The sequence below is a fragment of the Macrotis lagotis genome, chromosome 4, assembly GCF_037893015.1.
Source record: "Macrotis lagotis isolate mMagLag1 chromosome 4, bilby.v1.9.chrom.fasta, whole genome shotgun sequence".
Taxonomy (NCBI): domain Eukaryota; kingdom Metazoa; phylum Chordata; class Mammalia; order Peramelemorphia; family Peramelidae; genus Macrotis; species Macrotis lagotis.
Window position 1 is genome coordinate 178,603,306 of NC_133661.1, and position 14,029 is coordinate 178,617,334.

The 14,029-nt window shown below is 35.4% G+C and overlaps 1 long non-coding RNA gene across 1 annotated transcript in view; it reads right to left on the reverse strand.

Annotated features, from left to right (window-relative positions):
* The window catches only part of LOC141521821 (uncharacterized), a 527,462-nt gene that overhangs the window by 289,028 nt on the left and 224,405 nt on the right, over positions 1-14,029 (reverse strand). The gene's annotated exons all lie outside the window — the stretch shown is intronic.

The following is a 14,029-nucleotide window of genomic DNA, read 5'->3' on the forward strand; positions in this document are numbered from 1 at the left end:
ATGGGAAATAATAATTAAACTTACAACAATTTACATTTGGGTAAATTAAATTTAATACATAAAATACCTTTAACTTGCCAAACACTCCCTCTGAGTTAAACTTTTCTACGTCCATATATTCACTTAAACTTTAATAAATTCATAGCTAGCATATATTCCGTTTCTCTGGTTCTGCTTTTTTTTTTCTTCTAATTTTGCATTATGTCATTTTATAAGGGTCTTACCAGATTTTTAAAAATAATCTTCATGCGTCTTTCTTAATTGTATGATAGTATTCTATTACATGAATGTACCAAAACTTAACTATTTTACTGTTGGACATTAAAATTATTTTTTAGTTTTTCTACTTGTTTGTAATTACAGATATTACTTCTTTGAACAAATAGGTCTGTCTTAAAATATCTCCAAGGTATAGTCCCAAATGAACATTATATTTCTATTAAATTAGGCTCAGGTTACAGTAACTTTTTCAGCATCTGAGTTCTAGTATGCTCATTTTTGAGATTGTAGTTGTGCACACAGTGGATAGAGATCTGGGTTTAGAATCAGGAAGATCTGAATTGAAATCCAACTTTACTCACTTACTTGCTATGTGATTCTGAGCAAGGCACCTAACTCTGTCAGCCTCAGTTTCTTCAACTAAAAAGTGAGGGTAATGATAACACCAATCTCCCAGGGTTGCTGTGGGCATAGAATAAGACAATATTTGCAAAGTACTTAGCAAATCTCAAAGTGTTACTGAAACACTAGCTACTATAATTATTAAATAACTATCCTGCCCTTCCCATTGCCTGGTTTTGTATTGGGGAATTAATTTATACCCCTCAAATTGCTAAGCTTTTCCATGTAGACTAATATCAACTTGGGGCTCCCTTAACTTGACCTCTGAAACCAATGTTGAGACTTCACAGATAGACCTTTACAATTAAATCTTATGTTGTTAGCTTATATATTGTTGTTGTGAACCCATAAAACATAGTTATATTAATGATAAAAGCTAGAATTCATTGTCACAGAAACTGTGCAAAGTGGTTTTCTATTTAATTTATACAACAATCCTGTAAGGTAGACGCAGTTATTACCTTCATTTTACAGTTGAGGAAACTGAAGCAGACAATTTAAATGACTTCTTCTTCCAGTCCCTTGAACCAGAGATCCTCTCCCTCTTAATGCAGGTAGCTCCTGGTATTCTTCCCCTTTTGCACTTTCCTGCTTTCACTTTTTTTTTGTTTTGTTTTACATTTTCCTCCTTTAGCCTGTAAGCTCCTTGAGGGTAGGGACTGTCTTTTTCTCTATTGTATCCCCAGGGTGCACCAAGGAACTGACAACTAGTGGGTGCTTAATAACTGTTTATTGAATTGGATTGGATTGGAATTGCCCAAGGTCACATAGCTAGTAAGTGTCTGTGATCAGATATGAACTCAGGGCTTCCTGATTCCAGACTCTGCACTCTCTATCATCCAAAGTATTTTAGAGTTCCTAGATCCATTATTATCTTATTTGATAGTCATGCTGATTCTCTAATGAGACTTATAATAAGTCATTTTTCTCTGCTTTTTCCTTATATTATGCATGTGTGTGTGTATAATATGTATGTATATATCTATCTAATAGTATAGAATTTTTAGTCAAAAGTCCTTTCTCCCTGAACTTTGAAATCAATAACCATTTAATCAGTGCCTTCTATAATAACCTTCATGAGGTCAGCATCTTTAATCTTATTTCAAATGGGGAAACTGAGGCACAGTTTAAGGTCACATATATTTAGAAAGCCAAGACTAGAGTCATTGTATTCTCAGAGAACTTCAAGGTTACCAAACTTTATATTTAGAAGAAGCCCTAGAGGTGGTCTCATTCAATTCCTTCCCAAAGATGACTTGCATTTATAAATCTCCCTGATAAATAAGGTCTTGAATCCCTTACCCAAGGCAGGCTCTTGCATTTGGGGATAGCTCTATTATGCATTTCTTCTTTGTATTGAAACAAAAATTCCATTCTTGGAACTTCTCCCCTTGGGTCTACTTTCTGCCTTCTAGGCTCCAATAGAATAAACATAATCTCTCTTCCACATGATGACCTTACAAATGGACACTTCTCCCAGACTAAACATTTCTATTTCTTTTGACTGATCCTCAGAAGATAGTTTTGAGTTCCCTCATTTAAGTCTCTACCTGAACATCTACAATGTAGTCCCTTTCTCAGACAGAATATTGCTATGAATGGACTAGGGAATCTGCTCCATTGGGGTAATTTAAAATATTTTTTTTTTATATCAGACTACACTGAAGTTAAAAAGTCCAGAAGTAAAGAATTTCAACTCTCTGGTATGGCAATCAAATGAGGGATTAGGAGACTTCAGAATTTAAGCTTTAGTACTCTGGGCTTTGTAGCTTCCTCAAATAGCCTTTTGGTTGATCTTCCTTCTTCAGATCTCTCCCCACTCCAATCTGTCCTTAGCTGTCAAAGTGATTTTCACAAAGCACAGATTTGTTCATGTTATCTCCTTTCCCATCCTTGATCAAATAAGAAACCTGTGCTCACAGCCTTTTGTGTCTTGGTCCATTTCTACCTTCCTTGCTCTCCATCACAGCCTCTAAGATGCAATGTTGGTCTCATTGCCCTCCTTAGAACAAGATGTCTTATCTTCTGACTCCATTCATTTTTACTGGTTTTTCCCTAAGTCTGAAATTCTCTCCCTTGTCACCACTATCTCCTGGCTTCCCCACCTTCCTTTAAGCCTCTCTTCAAACCCTACCTTCTACCAAAAATTCTTTCTCAATCTTGATCAATGTTCTTTCTGTTGATCATTTCCAATTTTTCCTCTATATGACTTGCTTGTATATAGTTTGCAGGTTGCCTCTCCCATTAGAATGTGAGTTCCTTGAGAATAGGAGCTGGTGTTTGCCTTTTTCTGCATTTTTGACACATAGCACCACATCTGGCACTTAGGAAGTGATACTTATTGATTTGACACCTTAGTTAAAGCTCAGGGAGAAAGGACATGTGACTAAAAGTTCTATATTAGCAGAGAGGTTATATTGTAAAATAAGACAGAGTACAGTGACAATTCCCAGTTCCACAAATATATTACTGGATGAGGGGAGAAAACCACTTGCCCCCAGGTACTGATCCCTTGGAAAGCCAAATGTTAGTAATATGGAGAAGGAAAGTCTTTATCTCACTGCATGGGATTTCAGCATGATGGTTCAATTTAGCATTACTGGGACCTCCTTGAGTCCTTAACTAACATAATCATAACTCTCTAGGGTCTGTTTATCATGCATAGGGTCAAGATTTAATAATTCATATTTATAGAGAAGTTTAAGATTTGTCACTGTATAGACATGATATCATTTGACCCTACAACCTATGAGATAGGTAGTTCAAGGAACTCTCATTTTATAGATGAGGAAACAGAAGCTGCTAGAGGTGAACTTACTTCTACAAGGTCACTCTTACAAGCAAGGGGAACTACATATTGTTTCTGAGTCTTTTGACACTGGTAGGAGGGACTAGGGTGCAGAAACTTCAGACAAAGAATGGGAAGGAATCTCAATCTTGTTCGCAACATTTCCTGAATATACCCCCTCCTTTCCTTTGACATTGCCTCCACTGTGGTCCAGATGCACCACCTCATGCCGAGGCTATTTAGTCACCAAAGTGATTTTACTAAAAGGTAGGTCAGACAATATCATGCCCCCTGTCCCCTTCCTTTTTTAATGGAATCCAGGAGCTTCCTATCATCTCCAGGGTCAAATACAAAATTCTCTGTTTGAAATTCAAGTCCACCTTGCTTTCTTCTACAGCTTTCTTACAGCTTAATCAGAATTTTTGATTTATAGTATAAGGAAAGGTACACTTAGGGTCTCTCCCCTCCCAGTCTCATTCTTTTCTGAAGGCAAAATAGACCATCATTTGACTCTATTCTTACCTAGCCTTTGATTACTAAATGGTTTTGCCTTGACAAAATGAGATCTGGGAAAGACTTTAGCTTAAACAGGCCAAGGTCTCCCACTGCCTCCAGGGCCATCACCACAACCCTGTCTCACTTAAATCCAATTTACTTGAAAGTCAAGACATCACCCTCCTGATGTCATTGGTCCTCTTTAAGAATGAAGGAAAAATAACAACACTTTACATGTATTCTTCAATCCAGTGGCTCTGACCTTTTGGCTCTTCCATGAACAAGACATTCAATTTCCTAATTTTAAGCATCTTTTTTCTGTTCTCCATTCTTAGAAAGTTCTCCCCACTTGTCTCCATCCTTTGACTTCCCTGAGTTCCTTCCTTTAAGATCCAACTAAAAATCCTATCTTCTACAAGAAGTCTTTCTCAAACGTCATTAATCTTTAAGATTTCCCTCTCTTAATTATTTCTTATTTATCATGTATATAGCAAGTTAATAAATTTTTGCTTACTTGTAATTTCACCATAAATTTTGAGCTCTTTGAGGGCAGGACCATCATTTGCCTCTCTTTATATTTGTAGAGTTTCATACAGCGCCCAAGACAGAGTAGCTGCTTAATAAGTGTTTATTGACTAACTAATTATTGTTTCAGGGCAATGATTTACTCCATTGGATGAATCCCTTATTACATTCTAGCCTCACTGAAGGCATCTAGTATTTGCATCTTAAACACCACTTCTTCCTTTCCTAACTACTGGATAAAAAATGTTATTTTCCTTAAAACTGAAAAATGTGTGTAACATTCAGAGCATGCTCTTTTGTGAAAATCTTTTCACAGTACTGAGTGAAAAAATGGTAAAACATTTTTTCTAAAGTATAGCTAATTGAATCACTCTCCTTTTTAGTTTCTGATGTGTAAAAATTTTCTTTATCTTTATTCCTAAATTCAGAAATATCCCTGTGACCCACTTTTATGTCTACCTTGAAGTCTCATAATTTCTTTGTGCTTAAAAATAAAGTCAAAAAATAAAAAAAAAAAGAAAATTTCTAGTATGGCATTTCCAAAACTGTTTCTGTAAGTTTGATCACGAACAGGCTTGGTTTAAATTGAAATGCTAGTAGGGAAGAAAGGTGAATTTACTGGTTTTTGTTCTTATACACACACACATACACACATATATACATAATCACACACATAGTCATAGGTTGCAACTTCACAGTAACATCTTCATATTCCCTCATTTAATTATGCAAATCTCCAAATAAGGCTGATACTTTATGGTAATTAGCATGAGTAGAGGTCTGTTTTCCAAGGTAAGCTCATTTAAATCAAATTATCACCAAGAGAGATTTACCACTTGTTGGTTTAGACAGTCTCTCATTTATAACTGGACCAAATGGCAGTCAGTACTCTGGGATTTCAAAGACGAGACAATAGTGGTCCTGCTGTGAATGGAATAAGCTGAAATTCTATGGAGTGATTTAGTATTCCTATTGATGTCAGTGAGCAATGGAGGCTGTCTCCTTTGTGGCGAGAGTGATTAGTGAATAAGTTGGCCTACACTATGCCCAGCATTTAATCTTGAGTTTTGCCTATGAAGTTAAACACTGTACCTGTCAATGAAAACTTTTCCCTTTTTTTTGATATTAGTCTAGAGCCTATCTAAAGTCAGTTTGTATTTGATTTGTACAGTTACAAAAAGACCTCCCTTCATTAAGAAAGTGTCAATAGGACCACATATCCTTTTATATTTCCTCATTAAAGAGAACCAGGTTAAATTTGAAGAGCTGGGTCTGAAAATCTCATATCCTTTGTTTGATAAAAAGTGTCCCTTAGGTTCCTCAGGTTGTGTTTAGCTAAGGACACCAATTGTATGACTTGTACAATGGACCAAGAGATGACTTAACTCCTGCATCACAGTTGCCCATCAGCAAATTATTTTTGGCTGTGGAAAAGAAGCACAAATTGTACTTGGCAAAGATGAGGAGGGCAACACAGAATAGCCTATTAGGAAAGAAACAAAACTATCTGATGAATCTGAATCTGGACTTTTGACAGTGTATTTTGTAACAGTTAGGATTGGACTTATATTGAGATCTTATAGGGAGGAGGAGGCAGTTAAGTACAAAAGTAGATAGAGGGTCAGGCTTGGATTCAGGAACATCTTCCAGAGTTCAAATCCAGAGTTCAAGTCTGGTCTTAGATACACGCTAACTTTATGACCCTGAGCAAGTCACTTAGCCCTCTTTATCTCAGTTCCTCAGCTGTAAAATGAACTGGAGAAGAGAATATTAAACCACTCTAGTATTTTAGCCAAGAAAACTCCAAATATAGTCACAAAGAGTAGAACACTATTAAAAAATGAGCAACTAATACATAGAGATGAGTATCTTGTTTTTCAAAGAGTTCCTGTGGAAATAGGAGCCCTGTCTACTTTGGACTACATATATGGACTTCCCATCCTAATGAAGGGCAAGATTTCTGATACTGATGCATCTTGGCTCTATAAGTCCAAGTCTGGGCTCAGAAACTCACTAACTGTGTGACCCTGGGCAAGTCCTTAACCCTGTTTGCTTTAGTTTCCTTGTCTGTTCAATGAGCTAGAGAAGGAAATGGCAAATCCCTCTAGTATCTTTGCTAAGAAAACCCCAAATAGGATCCTGAAAAGTTGGACATTACTGAAATAACTGAATACTAACAATATGTTTTATGTAAATGTTTATAGTTTATATACATTTATATGTATATATGTAAAATACAAATACATACAAGGTAGTTCAACATAAACTGCTTTATATTGAGAAAAAACTCAGGAAGAAAATACATGAATTGATATGGTAGTTAGATTTCATGAAGAAGATAGACTATATCAGTTACTTTAGCTTAGTTTTGATTTTCTCCTATCTAAAATGGGAATAATAGTGGTTGTATTGTGAACTTAGCAGAATTATTATGAGGAAAATAGGTTTAAAATATTTTTCTCCTCTGTCTCTCTCTCTGTCTCTGTGTCTCTCTCTCTGTCTCTGTCTCTGTCTCTCTCTGTCTCTCTCACACACACACACACACACACACACACACACACACACACACACACACACACACACATACTCAGGAAGGGAAGGGGGCACCCAAAGTTTTCATTTGATTGAGGTAGGGAACTATGGGTGAAAAATGTCTTCCAATAAAGATTAATAGCATCTGGTATGTAAAGTTTAATCATAGACAGTGCCAGGAATAAGTGGAGACAGAAACTTCTGTCTTCTTGATTCTGAGTGAGGGTATTTGTTCACTGTGACATACCACTTTTTCACTACTAACAATTTTGTTCCCTTTAGAAACATTTACTGAGATCTCTCAGGGCACAAAGATGACCTAGATGCAAAACAATCTTCCCTCAATTTGAAAAGGAGAGAGTCTTCCAGAAGGAAGCTGGGTGGTATAGTAGGTAGGGGTCTGATCTTGGAGTCATGAAGATCTGAGTTTAAATCTTGCCTTATGTACTAAGTACATGGTAATCCTAGACAAGTAGCTTAATTCCAATCTACCCTTGGACAATGATCTGAAGAGTGTCAGAGGCCTGTTAGCAGTTCCAACCACCAGGAGAGACAGATAAATTAAGGAAGGATGGAAACTTTGTGACTGGTCACAACAAAAGAGTTCCGAGTCAAACCAAGTTGGGAGTTACATTAAATATGGAGCAATTTGGTGAGAAAATTAACACTATCAGCATGAAATTTTCAAGCAGAAATGTCAAGGTTTTCAATTCTGAAGACTTCAACTCTCTCATAATTGCACAGAGACATTGACTGGTGAAATTTTCCCTCCCTTTGCTTCTGATATACAAAGACTTTGACAAGGTCTTTGTGTAACAGAAAGGGAGAGACAGAAATTTCACCAACAATTAATCTGTTGAAAGAATTCATTTTGTGGAATGGGGGAAAGAGAATGTACTTGCAGTTATGCAGAAATGAAAGTTTTCAATGGTTTTACTAATCATTTCTAAACTGATTATTTATTGGTTCAGTGACCCTTCTTTCTTGGTTGTATTAGCATATTTAGTAACTTAATATTTCTAGTTTCCTTTAGAAATTCCAAATTTTATTAACTATGTGGGTGCAATTGAGCCAGAGGAAAGATAAATGTCATCCAAATGGTCTTGTGTTTTGAACCTGAGCAAAAGTAAAGGTTCAGATTTGATGGGATTTATGGGTCACAAATAAATCAAATGTAAGCAATATTGGTTTGAAGGCATACTATGGAATCAAATACAGAGGGGAATCAAAGGAAGAAGGGGGGGAATGAATCTAGGAGAACAATGACCATGAGTAACACCTTGCCTAATAATGCACATACCTTCATTCTTAGCTAACTTTTTTAACACCGGTCATATGACTTTTCATACCACATTAAGTTATCCTCATGAGATCACGTATTCACTTCACGTTATACCTCTTGAAAAAAAATGATAGATATTTTTGACCCAAGATTTCATCTTTTGCCTCTTTGTAAGAAGTGCAGTTCGAGGTAGACAGATTGGCAAGTTCACATGCAACTTGGTATTAATTTTTCACCAATTAGGAAACTATACTCCATTTTCAAATGGACAACTTTAAGGCAACCCTATCTGCCTTTTGTCTTCTTACCAACAGTGGACATGTTTTCTGAATGATTTCTGACTGTATGATTGCTAGCCCATAATGCACATTAATTCTCTTTTGTGCCAACAGAACAAAGGGACTCTTAAACTGTGAAATTATTCAGACCTGTGAGAAACAAATCACACAAGTAGAAAGGCATCTTCTTTATCCCTATTCCTTTAAAAACAAGAGTAGAGAGGATCCTAAAAGTAAAGTCTAATAGAAAAAGCATTGGACCAGAAGTCATCTGGGCTGTAGGTCTGGTCAACAACTCATGACTCTCTTCTGTGAACTTAAGATAATGACTGATTTGATGATTTGTTATGAAGATCAAATAAGACTACATAATCGTAGGAACAAAGACAGAGACCTTAGAGTCATCTAGTACCTTAGTACTTTTCTTAAACACTTATAATATCCTAATTTGTGTTATATTTATATAAATGTATATATTATATATATATATATATATATGCATTTTAATCACTCCTAACAGATTATGAGCTCATTAAGGAAAGAGTCATTTATCCTTGAAAGGAGAGAGAGCTGGGTGATATAATAGGCCAGGCTCTGGACTTGGAGTCATGAAGATCTGAGTTCAAATCTTGCCTCATATACTAAATACCTGGTGATCCTAAGCAAATAGCTTAATTTCAATCAGCATCAGTTTCTTCACTTGTAAAATGGAGCTAATAAAGGGGCACAATTCAAAAAGTTATTAGGAGGATCAGATGTAATAATACAGGATGCCCAAAAAGTCTTAGTGCAGTTTAAACTTATAGTTTAAGACATTTGGGACATCTTTTAGTCCTTGTCGTCGTTGTTGTTGTTCCTAGTATCTATTAGGGTACACTTGATAGACACACTAGGTGGTGCAATGGATAAAACTCTAGGCCTGGAATCTGGAAAACTTGAATTCAAATTATGATTCAGATACATAGCAGTTACACAACTCTAAGCAAATCATTTCACTTTTGCCTTCCTCAAATTTTAAAACTATAAAATGTGGATAACAATTGACAGGGTTTTTATAAAAAAGGAGATATCATTTGTAAATTTCTTAGCCCAGGGCCTAGAATATAATGAATTATTAATAGATTTTCTCTCCCTTCCTCCTTTGTTTCTTCCCTCCTTCCTTCCTTCCCTCCTTCCTTCCTTTGTCCTGATGAATGAATAAAAATTCATAATATGGTATTTTCATTATGTCTTCTTAAATGGCATTATTCATACGCCTTTATGTATGAATGTATGCTTATTTTAATGCTTCAAGGATCCATGATGTCATCAGCATGGATAAGCCTATTACAGCGCCTCTACACTTTAATAAATGGTCTATTGTATTCAGATCTCCAGTGATGGCTTTCTCTGCATTCACCTACATTTTTCAATTCAGTGCAATAGATTTCAGAACACATTTACTTTCTACTTTGTAGTACCTGACACTTTGCTTGGAACATGAACACAAAAGCCATACATATATGTCCTTAAGAAGTTTATATTAAGGGCAGCTAGGTGGCGTGGTGGATAGAACACCTGCCCTGGAGTCAGGAGGACCTGAGTTCAAATCCGACCTTAGACACTTAATAATTACCTAGCTGTGTGACCTTGGGCAAGTCACTTAACCCTACTGTCTTGCAAAAAAAACACTAAAAGAAAAGTTATGTTCTACTTGTGAGAAAAAAGGGAAGTGAAGATAATAAACAATAAATCTATTGCTGGGCATTCTACTCTATTAATATAGCCTTCAAAGACCCAGGGTCACTTCTGTATAGTGAGTTATCACCAGAGGACGATTTTAGTCGAAGTAAAAGAATGCAGGGGCACCAGCCCTGGAGTCAGAAGGATCTGAGTTTAATCTGACCTCAGACACTTAATACTTACTTAGCTGTGTGATTTTGGACAAGTCACTTAACCCCCATTGCCCTGTAAAAAATAATATAAATGTGTGTGTATGTGTGTGTGTGTGTGTGTGTGTGTGTATACATACATATTTATTTTTGTATAGAAACATGCTTGTATATATAGAAACTCTATATGCATATATATAAATGTATTTGTGTCTATAGATATTATATTTCTCCAAATAAGTCAAAACAAGTTATAAAAATGATTTAAAGAATCAGACAGGTAGTTGTTTTATCAAAAGAGAGAAAGAGAGAAGAGAGAAAACCAACTCTTTTCAAGTTTAGGAAGCAACATAGTTATAGAAATAGGAAGAGAAGGCTAGAATAGAGTTGGTCCTTTCATACCAGTAAGGAAGAACTTAATTCCAAATGTGACTGAGGCAAAAATGTATGTTCATGTTTCCTTGAAACAAGGTACTGCAAATGGAAACAAGTCCATGCAATTCCTTATTGGACTTAATAGTACTTATTCATTCTTGAACTCTTTATTTTCAGAGTCCTGTTTGTAGTGCAAATTGCATTATTAAATATTGATAGGAATTCCTAAAAATATCCCTCTATCTACCTTAAAGTTGGGTACAATATTTACATGAGTTATGAAAACTGTTGTATATAATGAGTCTGAGCATTGCCTCATGAATTTTGAGATAACATATTACAGTCCACTTCCATGAATGTAATTATTCAGGCACCCAAACTGATTTATCACCTTGATGGGAAACTAAGCGGTGTAATATCCACTGCTAAAAATCAGCCTTCGCTCATTTTCCCAATACACAAGCGAGAAGCAGAAAAAAAAATCAAATGAGCTGCCAAGGTTCTAAAGGAAACACATATTTTTTAAACAGAAAATAACTTTAGTAACCAAATGTTAATTTGGAAATAGATAAATGGGTAAAGAACTAAACTCTGCAGTGAATTGTAGTGGTAACAAAAAATAAGCTTGTCTCAAGGGTGAATATACCTTTTTTCATACCACTTATTCAAGTTCAAAAAGATTGAAGGGATGCAGGGAAAAGCTCTCTGATTGATTTGGAAAAGTTTGAAGGGTTCCACACAGATATCTTAACACCAGGCAGTCAGTAGTTGATTAGCCCTTTCCAGGCGGAGTTTCAGCTGGCCTCTATTTACTGCTCATTGCACAAATTAGTGAAAATGAGTCTCAGCGTGTGCAAGAGAGTGAGGTTGATGGAATACTGAGAGGTCAACATGCTGAGAAATCATTTCAAAGTAAAATAGAAATTCTAGACAGATGGGAGAGAATGAGAAGCTGAGCGAGATGTTTGAGGGGGGTGGGGATAGGTGGAGAGGGAAATGAATCAGTTTCACATCTCAAAACAAGATTGTTGGAGAATCAATTGGTAATATTTAGGCAGGAAACATTTGAGATTTTCTATACATTTGGAAATATATAGCTCCCTTTTAAAAAGCATCAATTTTTATGAATTAAAAGGAAAAACAAAAAACCAATAGACTTTTCAACCTGTCCTATCATCCCAATTACCAACGTTTGTTGGATATGCTTGTCAGATACTCTTAAGGGTTGGAAAGGATATCTGAGGTTCTCTATTCCAGATCTTATTTATGGAATGTATAATTTTAATTAAAGTACTTGACAAGTATGTTGAAAATCCCTAATAACAATATTGTAATTTTCAATTGGCACCTGTCACCATCTCACTATTTGGAAGGAAAGCCCTCTCAGAAAGATTGATGCTTCTGGACTTAGCCCCTATATGGAATAAATTTTACTTAACTCTGCTTATTTATTACAAGTGTTATTTTTTCTTTCTTTATCTTGTTAATCATTGAGAGGAAGGAATGATTGCTAGAAGTAGTGGAAGATGTCTTCTATTTCTTCATTCCTAGCTCAAATCAAAATAATAAAATTTGAAAAAAGGGGCTAAAATATTGCCAATAACTGGATTTAGCACACATTTTCCCCATTGCCAATATTTTTCAAAATTAACTTGTGTTTTAAAAAAGGACAATAATTTTAACGACTATCATATATGAAAAAGATCTTATACCACAGATGTTATTTTTTTTTCTCTTACCTAGGAAAGTATCAGGAAACAAGTTCTAGCACAGAGGAGAATAATTGCATGTAATTTGACTAGATCAGATACAGTTAACACATAGGAAGATACATACAAGATTTCTGTTCTACTTTCTAAAGGCCAGGCCAGAGGTTTCTTTATTGTCTTAGGACTTGGCTTTGTGCCAGATCAGGCAGCACCTGGCTCTTTCTCTTTCTGTATCTATCTTTTTCTGGCAAACAAATAACAGTTGTGCTTTAGTTTTGGGTGCCTCTTGGTCTGGTTTTCTTCCAGGAAAAACCACCTCTCTCCTTCTCTTTTATTTTCTACCTTCTTTCTATATCTATGATCTATTTGTCTCCATCCCTTCCCCCTCCACCTCCACATAAAACATTCATCCAAGCTTAATCACCCAACAAAAAGGACATTTCTATATACAAAGCAGAATATGACAATATGAATCTTTATGAAAGTATATTCATTTAATAACTCAGTACTGCATCATTCACTCTCTTATACATGCTGAGACAAATTTTCATTTTCTTTAAATATAAATATATATATTATTTATGATAAAATTTACATTCCTTTCAATAATGTCTTGTTTATCTATGCTTTTTTTGAATATCTTTCTTTTTGTTTTTGTTTGTTTTTAGGTTTTTGCAAGGCAGTTGGGGTTAAGTGGCTTGCCCAAGGCCACATAGCTAGGTAATTACTAAGTGTCTGAAGCCGGATTTGAACCCAGGTACTCCTGACTACAAGGCTGGTGCTTTATCCACTACACCACCTATCTGCCCCTTTGAATATCTTTCTAATCTCTTATGTTCATTCATTTTTTCTAAAGACCTTTTATTTGGACATTGCTATTGCTAACAATCATTCCTTCCTTCCCATATTATGCAGAGTAAAGGAAAAGACACAAGTATAATAAATAAGCAGAATCAAACAAAATTTATACCTCACAAACGATTTATACCACATATCCAGAAATGTCAATTTCTTTCTGAACCTTATTTTCATCACCTCTTTGTCAGTAGATTAATTATACATTTATCATAGGTCCTCTGGAGACACAATTAACCATTGTATTAATTTTAGTAATTAAATGATATTTTTTTCCATTATTAGTAGTCTAACCTCCCTGCCTTCTACCCTTCCCTTTCTTAGGGAAAAACCACCACAGCAGCAAGTGAAACAAATTCCTACATGTGCTTCAAAAATGCATGTTTCATTCTGTATATCTGGTTCATGAAATAGACAGGATTCTAAAGTGCTAGTTCTTATTACTGATTATTTTGTTGAGGGGAGTAATTGTTAACTTTTACAAAGCTATTTTATAGTATAAATTATTCTCATTTTGCTTTCTTTTTACTTTGTATTACTTCAAAATGAAGTTTTAAAAGTGCCTACTCTCCTTCTTCTAGAGTCTTCAACATGTAAACTCTTATGTTCATTCATTTTTTCTAAAGACCTTTTATTTGGACATTGCTATTGCTAACAATCATTCCTTCCTTCCCATATTATGCAGAGTAAAGGAAAAG